The sequence below is a fragment of the Salvelinus alpinus genome, chromosome 16, assembly GCF_045679555.1.
Source record: "Salvelinus alpinus chromosome 16, SLU_Salpinus.1, whole genome shotgun sequence".
Classification (NCBI taxonomy): Eukaryota; Metazoa; Chordata; class Actinopteri; order Salmoniformes; family Salmonidae; genus Salvelinus; species Salvelinus alpinus.
Window position 1 is genome coordinate 40,022,303 of NC_092101.1, and position 18,354 is coordinate 40,040,656.

The window sequence follows — 18,354 nt, forward strand, 5'->3', positions numbered from 1 at the left end:
CCAAAGGGACTGTCCGTTAGTATAGATCAGTGTGACATGTTTTCCAGTGACTCATTGCATGGACGCTCTTATAAACCCATACAATTCACACCAATGTGCATCAGCACAGTAAATAAACATGTTGTTTCGTTTAGGTGCATTCCTACAATCTGGCCCCCACGATGGCTCCATTACCAAAAGGAAAACAGGGAGAGTGTAAACCCACTGATAGACTCCTCAGGAGGATGTGGGGCAAACATAATGGCTAATGGGCTGGGTGGGTTTCTTGGAGAGTTTAATAAAGTGTGTGTTTTTGGAGAGTCTATAAAGGTATGTGCTTTTGGAGAGTTTTATAAAGTGCCACAGGCTACTAAGTGTGTCGTAAATTGTTCACAGATCTAGTTGCACAATCACTGTCTGGATCAACGTGCCTTCTCCACCTTGAGGAATCTAGTGTGCGTGTGTCTCTGTGTGTGTGTGACTGTTTTTGTGGTTGAAATGTTTACAGTATGTTTGTGTGTTCAAGTGTTTGTACTGTATATGTGCTATCGTGTGTGTGTGCTATTTTTGTCATTGTGTGTGTTTGTGTGGATCAGTTCAGATTACTCTCATTATGTGCCAGCTGTTAGTTATTTTCTGTGATGCTCTCATGGAAAACCTATAACGAGAAGCAATTAAAGTATTTATATACTAATGATATTTTCTGGTGATGCACTGGTCTCACTATGGGTCCATGTCCTCCATAGGACATGTGCTTACTGTGCACTCATAAAATTAGGGGTTCAACAAGGGTTATTCTAAGATCCTCAAACCTTACAGTTCTTGGCACTGAAAATTGCCACCAAAAGATTTTTCCAAGAACCCCTTAGGAGGTGGGATTCATTGAGGAACCTCCTTAGTTGGTGGGGGTTCTCGAAGGAACCTAACTGCCCAACTGAAACATTTGGATTTGAATTTGAAAGGACAACTGGTGCAGGGACTTAACTGAAAAATTTAAGGTAAGGTTTTTTAGGATGATACCATGATCTATCTTTTCATATTTGTGCAAATCTTTCTACAACAGAAAATGGACACAATTCAATGGATATTAATCAACAAAGAGGTAAGAATATGTAGGCTATGAGAATATGTTGAAGGATAGCTGTAGGTATACAGACGAGGAGGCATACAAAGGTATGTCAATTGGTATTGGTATGTTATGCAGATCACATGTACCATCCTCCTCCCTTACCTCTTCAATGAATATCCCATAGGCCTCTACGTTATGGACAAGGTATGTGTATGAAAACCATTATCAAAAAACAGTGTGTCATTGTTGTAATGCGCATTATTAATAATAATAATAGGGGGGTAGTTCAAACATTAACCCCAAAAGGTTCTTCAAAAGTGTAACAACCTTAGGCGTAGTGGATGCGGAGTCAGGTGCAGGAGCCAGAAATTTCTTAATAGCGTTTTAATCAGCACCGGGCAAAATAGTACATACAACGAAACTGAGCGTCATAAAACAAAATGCCCAAAACAAGAAACAAACCCAGATTGCACTACTCCACATACAAAGTGGGAATAAACAAGCCCGCACGAAGAGCGACTTAAATAGCCAAACTAAAAGTCTAAATGAGAAACAGGTGAAACAAATCAGACCAAACCAACAGAAAAGGGAAAAGGAGATCGGTGGCAGCTAGTAGGCCGGTGACGACAACCGCCGAGCACCACCCGAACAGGAAGGGAAACCACCTTCGGTAGGAGTCGTGACAAAAAGTCAGAAGTTTACATACACTTAGGTTGGAGTCATTAAAACTCATTTTTTCAACCACTCCACACATTTCTTGTTACCACACTATAGTTTTGGCAAGTCGGTTAGGATATCTACTTTGTGCATGGCAAGTCATTTTTCCAACAATTGTTTACAGACAGATTATTTCACTCATAATTCACTGTATCACAATTCCAGTGGGTCAGAAGTTTACATACACTAAGTTGACTGTGCCTTTAAACTGCTTGGAAAATTCCAGTAAATGATATCATGGCTTTAGAAACTTATGATAGGCTAATTGACATCATTTGAGACAATTGGAGGAGTACCTGTGGATGCATTTCAAGGCCTACCTTCAAACTCAGTGCCTCTGCTTGACATCATGGGAAAATTAAAAGAAATCAGCCAAGACCTCAGAAAAATAATTGAAGACCTCCACAAGTCTGCTTCATCCTTGGGAGCAATTTTCGAACGCCTGAAGGTACCACGTTCATCTGTACAAACAATAGTACGCAAGTATAAACACCATGGGACCACGCAGCTGTCATACCACTCAGGAAAGAGACGAATTCTGTGTCCGAGAGATAAAAGTACCTCGTGGACCTTGTGAAGATGCTGGAGGAAACAGATACAAAAGTATCTATATCCACAGTAAATCGAGTCCTATATCGACATAACCTGAAAGGCCGGCTCAGCAAGGAAGAAGCCACTGCTCCAAAACCGCCATAAAAAAGCCAGACTATGGTTTGCAACTGCACATGGGGACAAAGATCGTACTTTTTGGAGAAATGTCCTCTGGTCTGATGAAACCAAAATAGAACAGTTTGGCCATAATGACCATCCTAATGTTTGGAGGAAAAAGGGGGAGGCTTGCAATCTGAAGAACACCATCCCAACTGTGAAGCACAGGGGTGGCAGCATCATGTTGTGGGGGTGCTTTGCTGCAGGAGGGACTGGTGCACTTCACAAAATAGATGGCATCATGAGGGAAGAAAAGTATGTGGATATATTGAAGCAACATCTCAAGACATCAGTCAGGAAGTTAAAGCTTGGTCGCAAATGGGTCTTCCAAATGGACAATGACCCCAAGCATACTTCTAAAGTTGTGGCAAAATGGCTTAAGGACAGCAAAGTCAAGGTATTGGAGTGGCCATCACAAAGCCCTGACCTCAATCCTATAGAAAATGTGTGGGCAGAACTGAAAAAGCGCATGCGAGCAAGGAGGCCTACAAACCTGTCTCAGTTACATCAGCTCTGTCAGGACGAATGGGCCAAAATTTACCCAACTTATTGTGGGAAGCTTGTGGAAGGCTACTTGAAAAGTTTGACCCAAGGTAAACAATTTAATGCTACCAAATTTTATTTTTTAATTTCAGATTTATTTCAGATTTATTTAACCAGGTAGGCTAGTTGAGAACAAGTTCTCATTTACAACTGCTACCTGGCCAAGATAAAGCAAAGCAGTTTGACACATACAACAACACAGAGTTACACATGGAATAAACAAACATACAGTCACTAATACAGTAGAAAAAGACTATATACAGTGTGTGCAAATGAGGTAAGATAAGGAAGGTAAGGAAATAAATAGGCCATGGTGGCGAAGCAATTACAATATACCAATTAAACACTGGATTGATAGATCTGCAGAAGATGAATGTGCAAATGTTTTATTTATTTATTTATTTAACCTTTATTTAACCAGGTAGGCCAGTTGAGAACAAGTTCTCATTTGCAACTGCGACCTGGCCAAGATAAAGCATAGCAATTCGACACATACAACAACACAGAGTTACACATGGAATAAACAAAACATACAGTCAATAATACATTAGAAAAATAAGTCTATATACAATGTGAGCAAATGAGGTGAGATAAGGGAGGTAAAGGTAAAAAAAGGCCATGGTGGCGAGGTAAATACAATATAGCAAGTAAAACACTGGAATACTGTGCAAAGTAGAAATAGAAATAATGGGGTGCAAAGGAGCAAAATAAATACATAAATAAATAAATACAGTAGGGGAAGAGGTAGTTGTTTGGGTTAAATTATAGATGGGCTGTGTACAGGTGCAGTAATCTGTGAGCTGCTCTGACAGCTGGTGCCTAAAGCTAGTGTAACAGTACTCTTCTTGCGTTGTGTACAATCAATCATCGACACGAACTCCAACTTGTAGCACCAGTCATGGAGCTTTATTCTGATAGAAACAGCACAAAATTGCACGTATTTGTAATGCACGGCTCACCATCCAACTCTGCACTCACGCACACTGGTTTGGTGCTTGTTCACTGGGCATGTAGTTACCAAAATAATACAATTACAATATACAATATAATATCTTTAACAATGTACCTGATAGGAACAGCACAAAATTGCACGTTATGCAATACACGGCTCACCATCCAACTCTGCACTCACGCACTGTACAAAATATACGAACTCCCCCACCAGACACTGTAAGTTGCTAGCTAGTATTAGCGGGAATGCTATACAACAGAATGTACAAAAAATATTCACAAAGAAATGTGGCATCTTATGTGTGATGTTCGAATAACATTTACAAACAAACTGATATAAATTGTACATTTAAATCATCACTTGGGAGTATAAAAATCACTTTTGACGTACAGTGCTTTGCAACCAACAACTTACCGCTGGTTTGGTGCTTGTTCACTGGGACGATTCTAACTGAAACATCCTCCCTAGTAAGCAAGCTACGCAAACCAGCCAATAAGATGCCATGTTGAGTAGGTGAAGGCAAGACAAAACTAAAACCAAAAACCCATTGGCTTAACAATAAAGTGGCAAGGGGAATCACCAATATAACGCTGTTACACTAGTGAGGGAGATAAGTGTTTCCAGCTTCAGAGATTTTTGCAGTTCGTTCCAGTCATTGGCAGCAGAGAACTGGAAGGAAAGACGACCAAAGGAGGAATTGGCTTTGGGGGTGACCAATGAGATGTACCTGCTGGAGAGCGTGCTACGAGTGGGTGCTGCTATGGTGACCAGTGAGCTGAGATAAGGCGGGGCTTTACCTAGCAGAGACTTGTAGATAACCTGTAGCCAGTGGGTTTGGCAACGAATATGAAGCGAGGGCCAACCAACGAGAGCGTACAGGTCGCAATGGTGGGTAGTGTATGGGGCTTTGGTGACAAAACGGATGGCACTGTGATAGACTGCATCCAGTTTGTTGAGTAGACTGTTGGAGGCTATTTTGTAAATGACATCGCCGAAGTCAAGGATCGGTAGAATGGTCAGTTTTACGAGGGTATGTTTGGCAGCATGAGTGAAGGATGCTTTGTTGCGAAATAGGAAGCCGATTCTAGATTTCATTTTGGATTGGAGATGCTTAATGTGAGTCTGGAAGGAGAGTTTACAGTCTAACCAGACACCTAGGTATTTGTAGTTGTCAACATATTCTAAGTCAGAGCCGTCCAGAGTAGTGATACTGGACGGGCGATCAGGTGCGGGCAGCGATCGGTTGAATAGCGTGCATTTAGTTTTACTTGCGTTTAAGAGCAGTTGGAGGCCACGGAAGCAGAGTTGTATGGCATTGAAGCTCGTCTGGAGGTTAGTTAACACAGTGTCCAAAGAGGGGCCAGAAGTATACAGAATGGTGTCGTCTGCGGAGAGGTGTATCAGAGAATCACCAGCAGCAAGAGTAACATCATTGATGTATACAGAGAAGAGAGTCGGCCCGAGGATTCAACCCTGTGGCATCCCCATAGAGACTGCCAGAGGTGGGACTAAACACCTCCCTCTGCAACTGGATCCTGGACTTCCTGACGGGTCGCCCCCAGGTGGTGAGGGTAGGTAGCAACACATCTGCCTCACTGATCCTCAACACTGGAGCTCCCCAGGGGTGCGTCCTCAGTCCCCTCCTGTACTCCCTGTTCACCCACGACTGCATGGCCAGGCACGAATCCAAAACCATCATTAAGTTTGCAGACGACACAACAGTGGTAGGCCTGATCACAGACAACAACGAGACAGCCTAGGGAGGATCTGAGACCTGGCCGTGTGGTGCCAGAATAACAACCTATCCCTCAACGTAACCAAGAATAAGGAGATGATTGTGGACTACAGGAAAAGGAGCACCGAGCACGTCCCCATTCTCATCGACGGGGCTGTAGTGGAGCAGGTTGAGAGCTTCAAATTCCTTGGTGTCCACATCAACAACAAACTAGAATGGTCCAAACACACCAAGACAGTCGTGAAGAGGGAACGACAAAGCCTATTCCCCCTCAGGAAACTAAAAAGATTTGGCATGGGTCCTGAGATCCTCAAAAGGTTCTACAGCTGCAACATCGAGAGCATCCTGACCGGTTGCATCACTGCCTGGTACAGCAATTGCTCGGCCTCTGACCGCAAGTCACTTCAGAGGGTAGTGCGTACGGCCCAATACATCACTGGGGCAAATCTGCCTGCCATCCAGGACCTCTACACCAGGCGGTGTCAGAGGAAGGCCCTAAAAATTGTCAAAGACCCCAGCCACCCCAGTCATAGACTGTTCTCTCTACTACCGCCTGGTAAGCGCTACCGGAGTGCCAAGTCTAGGACAAAAAGGCTTCTCAACAGTTTTTACCCCCAAGCCATAAGACTTCTGAACAGGTAACCAATGGTTACCCGGACTATTTACATTGTGTGCCCCCTCCCCAACCCCTATTTTACGCTCTGTTTATCTTATATGCATAGTCACTTTAACCATACATCCTTGTACATACTACCTCAATTGGCCCGACCAACCAGTGCTCCCGCACATTGGCTAACTGGGCTATCTGCATTGTGTCCCACCTCCCGCCAACCCCTCCTTTTACGCTACTGCTACTCTCTGTTCATATATGCATAGTCACTTTAACCATACCTACATTTACATACTACCTCAATAAGCCTGACTAACCAGTGTCTGTATATAACCTTGCTGCTCTTATTTTCAAATGTATTTTTACTGTTGTTTTATTTCTTTACTTACACCCCCCCCCCCCCCACACACACACACACACACATAACTTTTTTTTGCACTATTGGTTAGAGCCTGTAAGTAAGCATTTCACTGTGAGGTCTACACCTCTGGTATTCTGCGCACGTGACAAATAAACTTTGATTTGATTTGATTTGATCAGTGAAGCAGTTGGTATACCAGGCAAGGCAATCATTTGAGAAACCAAGGCTGTCGAGTCTGCCAATAAGAATGTGGTGATTGACAGAGTCAAAAGCCTTGGCCAGGTCGATGAATACGGCTGCACAGTAATGTCTCTTATCGATGGCGGTTATGATGTCGTTTAGGACCTTGAGCGTGGCTGAGGTGCACCCATGACCAGCTCTGAAACCAGATTGCATAGCGGAGAAGGTAAGGTGGGATTCGAAATGGTCGGTAATCTGTTTGTTAACTTGGCTTTCGAAGACCTTAGAAAGACAGGGTAGGATAGATATACAGTGGGGAGAACAAGTATTTGATACACTGACAATTTTGCAGGTTTTCCTACTTACAAAGCATGTAGAGGTCTGTAATTTTTATCATAGGTACACTTCAACTGTGAGAGAAGGAATCTAAAACAAAAATCCAGAAAATCACATTGTATGATTTTTAATTAATTAATTTGCATTTTATTGCATGACATAAGTATTTGATACATCAGAAAAGCAGAACTGAATATTTGGTACAGAAACCTTAGTTTGCAATTACAGAGATCATACGTTTCCTGTAGTTCTTGACCAGGTTTGCACACACTGCAGCAGGGATTTTGGCCCACTCCTCCATACAGACCTTCTCCAGATCCTTCAGGTTTCGGGGCTGTCGCTGGGCAATACGGACTTTCGGCTCCCTCCAAAGATTTTCTATTGGGTTCAGGTCTGGAGACTGGCTAGGCCACTCCAGGACCTTGAGATGCTTCTTACGGAGCCACTCCTTAGTTGCCCTGGCTGTGTGTTTCGGGTCGTTGTCATGCTGGAAGACCCAGCCACGACCCATCTTCAATGCTCTTACTGAGGGAAGGAGGTTGTTGGTCAAGATCTCGCGATACATGGCCCCATCCATCCTCCCTTCAATACGGTGCAGTCGTCCTGTCCCCTTTGCAGAAAAGCATCCCCAAAGAATGATGTTTCCACCTCCATGCTTCACGGTTGGGATGGTGTTCTTGGGGTTGTACTCATCCTTCTATTCCTCCAAACACGGCGAGTGGAGTTTAGAGCAAAAAGCTCTATTTTTGTCTCATCAGACCACATGACCTTCTCCCATTCCTCCTCTGGATCATCCAGATGGTCATTGGCAAACTTCAGACGGGCCTGGACATGCGCTGGCTTGAGCAGGGGGACCTTGCATGCGCTGCAGGATTTTAATCCATGACGGCGTAGTGTGTTACTAATGGTTTTCTTTGAGACTGTGGTCCCAGCTCTCTTCAGGTCATTGACCAGGTCCTGCCGTGTAGTTCTGGGCTGATCCCTCACATTCCTCATGATCATTGATGCCCCACGAGGTGAGATCTTGCATGGAGCCCCAGACCGAGGGTGATTGACCGTCATCTTGAACTTCTTCCATTTTCTAATAATTGTGCCAACAGTTGTTGCCTTCTCACCAAGCTGCTTGGCTATTGTCCTGTAGCCCATCCCAGCCTTGTACAGGTCTACAATTTATCCCTGATGTCCTTACACAGCTCTCTGGTCTTGGCCATTGTGGAGAGGTTGGAGTCTGTTTGATTGAGTGTGTGGACAGGTGTCTTTTATACAGGTAACGAGTTCAAACAGGTGCAGTTAATACAGGTAATGAGTGGAGAACAGGAGGGCTTCTTAAAGAAAAACTAACAGGTCTGTGAGAGCCGGAATTCTTACTGGTTGGTAGGTGATCAAATACTTATGTCATGCAATAAAATGCAAATTAATTACTTAAAAATCATACAATGTGATTTTCTGGATTTTTGTTTTAGATTCCGTCTCTCACAGTTGAAGTGTACCTATGATAAAAATGACAGACCTCTACATGCTTTGTAAGTAGGAAAACCTGCAAAATCGGCAGTGTATCAAATACTTGTTCTCCCCACTGTAGGTCTGTAGCAATTTGGGTCTAGAGTGTCACCCTCTTTGAAGAGGGGGATGACCGCGGCAGCTTTACAAGCTTTGGGAATCTCAGACGATACGAAAGAGGGGTTGAACAGGCTTTCAGAACATCAGCTATCTGGATTTGGGTGAAGGAGAAATGGGGGAGGCTTGGGTGAGTTGCTGTGAGGGGTGCAGGGCAGTTGACCGGGGTAGGGGTAGCCAGGTGGAAAGCATGGCCAGCTGTAGAAAAATGCTTATTGAAATTCTTAATTATAGTGGATTTATCAATTGGCAATCAATTCACATATGGTGTCCAGGGCACAGCTGGGGGTGGTCTATAGCAAGTGGCAACGGTGAGAGACTTGTTTCTGGAAAGTTTGATTTTTAAAAGTAGAAGCTCGAATTGTTTGGGTACAGACCTGGATAGTAAGACAGCCATTGGAAAAGGAATCTTGATACCCCTTTAAATGGAAGATGGGCAAGCAATGGAACAGGGATTTTTCCAAATAAAAAACACTTCCGGGTTGGATTTCCTCAGGTTTTCGCCTGCAAAATCAGTTCTGTTATTTATACTCACAGACAATATTTTGACCGTTTTGGAAACTTTAGAGTGTTTTCTATCCTAATATGTCAAATATATGCATATTCTAGCATGTGGACCTGAGAAATAGTCAGTTTACCTTGGGAACGTTATTTTTCCAAACATAAAAATTCTGCCCCCTAGCTGAAAGAGGTTAACTAGGGACTGGACATTAGTCAGCTGTATCAATGATTGTCCGGGAGGTGAGTTTATTGTTTCCACCTTGTGATGAGATTCAAAGTTCAAACCATTTTAAATGCACAGTTGCCACTTCACGCTTTCATTTCTTAACCCATCATTTATACCTTTTCCTCGAAAGGGGCGTTTCCGTCAGAATGGCACACTCCCTGACCTCACTCCGGGGTGGAGATTACTCACTGTTCAAAGTTATGGAAAACAATTATCTCTTATAACTTCTCAAATCAGATCCCTCTCTTAACAAAAACACTTTCATCAATTTCCATATCACATGCACAACCCATAGTATGGAAACTTTGTCCATGTAGTGGGTATTCTTTCCAAGTTACAGTATAACATTTTTAATGACATCACAAAATATCAAACAAAATGACCTTAGTGTTCTATAGATGGCCTCTGACTATTCCCCAAGTTCTAGGTTAGAAATATTGTTCCAGTATTCGCTTTTGAACGTGTTAGAGTTTCAGCAGGAAAAAAGTCTAAAGAGACAAAGCACATTCCTTTGGTTAATTTGGAGAGCACAGGTCTGGATTTTCTACGTTGATTTACAACAGGACGTGAGTGTCCATCCCCACTAGTTCTTTCCTTCCCCCTCTACGGGTGAGAGGTGCTCTGATTGAAGTTATTCATTGCAAACCTGATCTGACCTATTTGGATTCTTGTGGACAGTCATGACAACAGAAATAATGGGTGGGGGAGAGAGAGAGAGAGAGAGAGAGAGAGAGAGAGAGAGAGAGAGAGAGAGAGAGAGAGAGAGAGAGAGAGAGAGAGAGAGAGAGAGAGAGAGAGAGAGAGAGAGAGAGAGAGAGAGAGAGAGAGAGAGAGAGAGAGAGAGAGAGAGAGAGAGAGAGAGAGAGAGAGAGAGAGAGAGAGAGAGAGAGAGTCAGAGAGAGAGAGTCAGAGAGAGAGAGAGAGAGAGAGAGATATAGAGTCAGATATAGAGTCAGATATAGAGATATTTCATCCTTTCCTTCTTGTTGAACCATTTTTTCTCCATACATAAAGTTCTTAGAACGTCTCATGGCCTCCCCCTTCCTTCCTCAAACCTCCCATCTGCTACTGCTAGCACACTTTGCAGCACATGCAGCTATAGCTGACACAGCAATTCTCTGATCAAACAGAAAGATGAGGGGAAGGGCTTCGGTGACAAACCCATGTTGTTGAATCATGGAATGTATGTGGAATCTAATACACCAGCTCCAACCCCTCCAGCGACTCTGTCGACCTTGTCCTATGGCTGGTGAGACACCTACTGTAGGCTTACATGGGCGGATCCCCCTCTCCTTCTTCCTGTAACACAGCTTCCCGTAACCAAAAGCCAGAGGGTAATCTAAAACTACCCTTCACTGCTCTGTAACACTGTGAATACTGTGACCAGACATAAACTGATGACCTGGTTTCTATCGTTTTTTTTGCATGGCTGTGATAGATATACATTCTCATCCATGGGCAAAGCCTGACGCATAAACCCTACAGCAAACTGTCCAGTATCCCCCAGAGTAGTGGTCGAGCCTCTTTCAGTATATGGGATAACAGTGCGTCAGGCAGGGCAGTACTCTGTTCAGCGACAGACGGGGTCATCAGGAAGACATCTTCCTGTTAGACACGGGGTCAATGAGACAGAACACCTGTTGTTGCCAACAGCAATGCCTGTGTAACTGACAGGCGTTAACACTCCTATAACTACATGCTGTGATGCATTACATACGCTGCGTTGCATTAGGAAACAGTGTACACAGACTTGCTGTGCTGTGGTGTGTCCGTATCCATACCCTCTGTGATTAGTAGCAGTCCTATAACTACATGCTAAGATGCGTTATATACGCTGTGCTGCATTGGGAAACACAACACTGTCTGCGGTGTCCCTCTGCTTGATTAGCACTCTTTCCCTCCCTCCCTCCCTCCTTCTCTTTTTCTCTCTCTCTCTGTCCTCTCTCTCTCTCTCCCTCTAACTGGCTAATTTCACTCTAAATAACGTCACCACAGGGTGACGTTCGCTAAGCCCCTGCTCAGAGATTGCCTCGCTGTTGGAACCCGCTGGTTTGGTTTATGAACTTAGCTGGAAAGAATCTTTAGGCTGGTTCACTTCACTGAGCACACCTAATGAGTCAGAAAATCACGTTTTCCATGTTTTCAGTGTTCAGTGTCAGAGGTATTTCAAAAGGGTGTTGCAAATATGAGAGAGAGAGCTACAGTGTCAAGCAAGAATTTATTTGAGATATGCATTTCAGGATTTGGTGTGAGTAGACTACTGTAGTGGCCGATGGTCACTTGACAATGACTAAGGTTATTTGATGGCTATTTCAGTGTTAGCATAGAGTGCAGGCGATCATTGGTGGTCATCAGGCAGAGGAGTGAGTGAGGGAGGGTAGTTGGGAAGCGGGGGAGAAGAGGGGGGTTAGGGATTACCCCTTTGATCTACAGACCGTGTCCACTCCAGAGACTGTCTGCCCTCGCCTTCTCAGACAGGTGCACTGTTCACCATCCCCCCCTTCACTCACCCCTGAGGTGTGAAATGAACCCCCTGTCCTCCTCCTGACACTCCTAGTCACAGGGGCAGCCTCTCTCTGAGACGAAGCTTTCTCTCTGGCTCTCTGGTGAACCATTCTCCAGTGAGGAGTAACTTTGACTGAGACCTGAAGTTTATGAATTTATGTGTTGGCAAAAAATACCCCTACACCAGGAGACGCAGCAAATTATCTAGTGAACAGTACAGTATCTAGTGAAGTACAGTACCAGCATTACTCAGCAGTGTTAAAACACACAGAGTAATTCGGTACAGCCAGGACTGTAACAGGCTTCTGTTCCTGTAGTGTCATGTTTTGGCTGATCTGGTATCAGGCAATCTGGACCTGGACTAAGCAGAACAGACCGCTGCAGCCAGAGAGAGAGCTGACCTGGGGCCAGCTATGAATTCTCTGACACACAGCCACCTGGCTCGACCACTCACTCATTTAAATGCACACACCTGACAACTGTCTCTGTAGCGTAGCCCAGCCATTTAGCATCATTTGTCTCTGTCTCTCTCGCTCTTTCTCTGTCTCTCTCTCTCTCGCTCTGTCTCACTCTCTCTTTCTCTCTCTTTGTTCTCTCTGTCTCTCTAGCTCTCTCTCTCTCTGTTCTCGCTGTCTCTCAATCTCTCTCTCTGTTTTCTCTCTCTCTCTCACACACTGGGAAATATGCAGAGAAGAGTAGCCTGGCAGTCCTTGGGGTTGGAAAGGATCTATTACACAGGAACACAAAGGCCAAAACTACAATTATCTCTCTCTCTCTCTCTCTCTCTCTCTCTCTCTCTCTCTCTCTCTCTCTCTCTCTCTCTCTCTCTCTCTCTCTCTCTCTCTCTCTCTCTCGCGCTCTCTGTCTCTTTCTCTTTCTCTCTCCCTCTCTCTATTTTATTTCAATTTAAGGAGCTTACTTGGCATGGGAAACATATGCTTACCTTGTCAAAACAAGTGAAATAAATAATACAAAATTATAAAGACATTTAAAATGTCATATTATGTACACTACCGTTCAAAAGTTTGGGGTCACTTAGAAATGTCCTTGTTTTCCTTGAAAACATACATGAAATGAGTTGCAAAATGAATAGGAAATAAAGTCAAGATGTTGACAAGGTTATAAATAATGATTTTTAATTGAAATGTGTCCTTCAAACTCTTTTGTCAAATCAATCACATTTATTTATAAAGCCCTTCTTATACATCAGCTGATGTCACAAAGTGTTGTACAGAAACCCAGCCTAAAACCCCACACAGCAAGCAAGCAATGCAGGTGTAGAAGCACGGTGGCTAGGAAAAACTCCCTAGAAAGGCCAGAACCTAGGAAGAAACTTAGAGAGGAACCAGGCTATGAGGGGTGGCCAGTCCTCTTCTGGCTGTTCCGGGTGGAGACTATAACAGAACATGGCCAAGATGTTCAAATGTTCATAGATGACCAGCAAGGTCAAATAATACTAATCACAGTAGTTGTAGAGGGTGCAACAGGTCAGCACCTAAGGAGTAAATGACAGTTGGCTTTTTATAGCTGATCATTCAGAGTATCTCTACCGCTCCTGCTGTCTCTAGAGAGTTGAAAACAGCAGGTCTGGGACAAAGAATCCTCCATTCAGCAATTACAGCCTTGCAGACCTTTGGCATTATAGTTGTCAATTTGCTGAGGTAATCTGAAGAGATTTCACCCCATGCCTCCTGAAGCACCTCCCACAAGTTGGATTGGCTTGATGGGCACCTCTTACCTACCATACGGTCAAGCTGCTCCCACAACAGCTCAATAGGGTTGAGATCCGGTGACTGTGCTGGCCACTCCATTATAGACAGAATACCTGCTGACTGCTTCTTCCCTAAATAGTTATTGCATAGTTTGGAGCTGTGCTTTGGGTCATTGTCCTGTTGTAGGAGGAAATTAGCTCAATTAAGCACTGTCCACAGTGTATGGCATGGCGTTGCAAAATGGAGTGATAGCCTTCCTTCTTCAATATCCCTTTTACCCTCAACAAATCTCCCACTTTACCATCACCAAAGCACCCCAGACCATCACATTGCCTCCACCATGCTTGACAGACTGTGTTAATAAGCACTCCTCCAGCATCTTTTCATTTTTTCTGTGTCTCACGAATGTTCTTCTCAAACTTAGATTCGTCTGTCCATAACACTTTTCTCCAATCTTGCTCTGTACAGTGTCTGTTTTCTTTAGCCCATCTTAATCTTTTCTTTCTAATGGCCAGTGTGAGATATGGCTTTTTCTTTGCAACTCTGCCTAGAAGGCCAGCGTCCCGGAGTTGCCTCTTCACTGTTGACGTTGAGACTGGTGTTTTGCGGTTACTATTTAATGAAGCTGCCAGTTGAGGACTTGTGAGGAGTCTGTTTCTCAAACTAGACACTCTAATGTACTTGTCCTCTTGCTCAGTTGTGCACCGGGGCCTCCCACTCCTCTTTCTATTCTAGTTAGAGCCTGTTTGCGCAGTTCTGTGAAGGGAGTAGTACACAGCGTTGTACAAGATCTTCAGTTTCTTGGCAATTTCTCAGAACAAGAATAGACTGACAAGTTTCAGAAGAAAGTTCTTTGTTTCTGGCCATTTTGAGCCTTGGATTAGCTAACACAATGTGCCCTTGGAACACAGGAGTGATGGTTGCTGATAATGGTCCTCTGTACGCCTATGTAGATATTCCATCAAAAATCTGCCGTTTCCAGCTACATTAGTAATTTACAACATTAACCTTTCTGCGCACAGATCCCGATTACGGGATCATTTCCCTAAACAACCGCTGAATTGCAGGGCGCCAAATTCAAAAATATTACTAAAAATATTTATAATCATGCAATCACAAGTGAAATATACCAAAATACAGCTTAGCTTGTTGTTAATCCACCTATCGTGTCAGATTTTGAAAATATGCTTTACAGAGAAAGAAATCCAAGCTTTTGTGAGTGTATCAATCAATGCTACAACAGCTAGCCCCAAATTAGCATGGTCACGAAAGTCAGAAAAGCAATAAAATGAATCGCTTACCTTTGATAATCTTCGGATGTTTGCACTCACGAGACTCCCAGTTACACAATAAATGTTCTTTTTGCTCGATAAATATTACTTTTATAACAAAAAAACGCCATTTGGGTTGCGCGTTATGTTGAGAAAACTACATCCTCGTTCCGGTGCTGAAAGGCAGAAAAAAATTCCCAAACGTATCAGATACAAAAATATTACTAAAAATATTTATAATCATGCAATCACAAGTGAAATATACCAAAACACAGCTTAGCTTGTTGTTAATCCACCTATCGTGTCAGATTTTGAACATATGCTTTGCAACGAAAGCAATCTAAGCTTTTGTGAGTGTATCAATCAATGCTAGAACAGTTAGCCTTATATTAGCTTGGTTAGCTTGGTCACGAAAGTCAGAAAAGCAATAAAATTAATCGCTTACCTTTGATAATCTTCGGATGTTTGCACTCACGAGACTCCCAGTTACACAACAAATGTTATTTTTGTTCAATAAATATTACTTTTATGAGAAAAAAACGCCGTTTGGGTTGCGCGTTATGTTCAGAAAAGTACAGCCTCGTTCCGTTTGACGAACATTCCAAAAAGTATCCGTAATGGTCGTAGAAACATGTCAAATGTTTTTTATAATCAATCCTCAGGTTGTTTTTAACAAACATAATTGATAATATTTCAACCGGACCGTAACCTATTCAATAAGAGAGAAAAGGAAAATGGAGAGCTCCCCTCTCGCGCGTAGGAACTATTCAGAGGACACCTGACTACTTTTGAAAAATCTCGTTCATTTTTCAAAATAAAAGCCTGAAACTATGTCTAAAGCCTGGTCACAGCCTGAGGAAGCCATTGGAAAAGGAATCTGGTTGATAACCCTTTAAATGGAAGAAAGACTGGCCAGGAAACACAGATAAAAAATAAATAAACATATCACTTCCGGGTTATATTTTCTCAGGTTTTCGCCTGCAGAATCAGTTTTGTTATACTCACAGACAATATTTTGACAGTTTTGGAAACTTTGGAGTGTTTTCTATCCTAATCTGTAGTATAAGTATATGCATATTCTACGATCTGGACCTGAGAAATAGTACATTTACCTTGGGAACGTTATTTAACATTTTTTTTTAAATCTGACCCCTAGCGTCAAGAAGTTAACAATGTCTACACTGTATTTCTGATCAATTTGATGTTATTTTAATGTACAAAAAAAAGCTTTTCGTTCAAAAACAAGGACATTTCTAAGTGGCCCCAAACGTTTGAACGGTAGTGTATATATACAGTGTTGTAATGATGTGCAAATAGTTAAAGTACAAAAAGGAAAATAAGTAAACATAAATATAGGTTGTATTTACAATAGTGTTTGTTTTTCACAGGTTGCTCTTTTCTTGTGTCAACAGGTCACAAATCTTGCTGCTGTGATTGCACACTGTGGTATTTCACCCCCAAAATATGGAGTTTATCAAAATTGGATTTGTTTTCAAATTCTTTGTGGGTCTGTGTAAATCTGAGAGAAATATGTGTCTCTAATATGGTCATACATTTGGCAGGAGGTTAGGAAGTGCAGCTCAGTTTCCACCTCATTTTGTGGGTATTGTGCACATAATGTGCACATAGCCTGTCTTCTCTTGAGAGCCAGTCAGTCACAGTGGTCTATCTCTCTCTCTCTCTCTCTGTCTCTCTCTGTCTCTCCCTCTCTATTTCTCTCTTTATCTCTCTCCTCTCTCCTCTTTCCTTCTCTCTCTGTTTCTCTCTCTCTCTCTGTTTCTCTCTCTCTCTCTGTCTATCTCACACACACACACTGGGAAATATGGAGAAGAGAGCAGCCTGGCAGTCCTTGCGGTTGGAAAGGATCCATTACACAGGAACACCAAGGCCAAAAACTACAATCTCGCTCTCTCTGTAAGGTTCTGCTTTTCTTTTCTTAGTCAACCTTGAGTTTTTTTTCTTTGTGTTCTGGAACGTAGCCCTGTCTTTCATTTTTGTTCATTGATTTCACCTGTGTTTGTTTCTCACCTGGTCTCATCAGCTCCTTATTTAGTTCAGTTCTTTCTGTTTGTATGGTTGTGAGGTATTGTTTGTTTTTGACTGCATACCTGTGTTTGACCATTGCCTGCCTGTGACAACGATTACTGACTTCTGCAAAGGCTTAATAAACATCTGCAGCGCTCTGCACGTGAATCTACACCTTTTTCTCCCTGAATATTCATTACACTCTCTATCTGTATTCTCTGTTCTCTCTGTCTCTCTCGCTCTCTTTCTCTGTTCTCTGCTTCAGTTCCTATCCAGCTGAGAAGGGGCTATATATAGCTGCTGACCGTCTCATCCTCAAGTATTCCTCTCTCAAATCACCCTCTTTGTTTTGGAAGAGGATGATTGACAGACAGAGTACTGTATGGGAGTGCTTGAATTATGCATTCAGAATGTAGATGTTGCTGGAGTTGGATCAACGCATTCTTTAATGAAATGTGCAGAATATACAGAACGAGGGGCCCCTTTCACTCTGTTTAGCAGTGACAAATGTGTTCCACAGATTGCCTTGAATTTAGTCCCCTAACATCCTATTCAGTTTCTCTGGTCTGAATAAGGGACACACAAAGTGGGATCCGCCTTCCTGAAAAGTAGGTTTAGATGAAGTGCAAACTAGAAACAAACATGAAGTTATAACAGCTACAAAACCACAGGCTTTTACATGTGGATGTCTGTCTGAATTCAATAAAAAGGAACATTCTCTTTCTGTGTTCAGTCAGTACATCAGATTCTTTCCTTTTGGTAATGGAGCCACCAGCTTCCACAGTCTCTAGTACTGCTGATGAGGTTATGCTGCCAACTCGCTCCCCAGCCCAGTCCATGCATTAGGGCCAGATTTACAAAGCATCTCAGAATAGGAGTGCTGGTTTATGATCAGATCCAGCCTCTCAAAACTGATCCTAGATCAGCACTCCTATCTGAGGCGCTTTATGAATACGGGCCCGGATGAATCCCATGCCAGCCTCCAGCCACGAGCCCCAACAGGCAGCACAGCACATACTGCCTCCAGTTTATGTAATAAGATAAAGAATGCCACCGCTCTGGTTTTAAATCACCTTAAGTGTTAAGTGACCAGAGCAAACATGATGGTAGTGTGTGTGTTTGTGTGTGTGTGTGTGTGTGTGGGAATGTGTACTTATGCATGTGTGTGCATATATGTTCATGCATGTGTGTGTTTGAGAGAGAGAAATAGAGCAAAAGAATAGGTGGGGAAAGGGCTGTAGCCTACGTTTACTAGGAGATGTATTAATAAACAAAACATGCTTTAACATGAATGTTGACTCTTAACT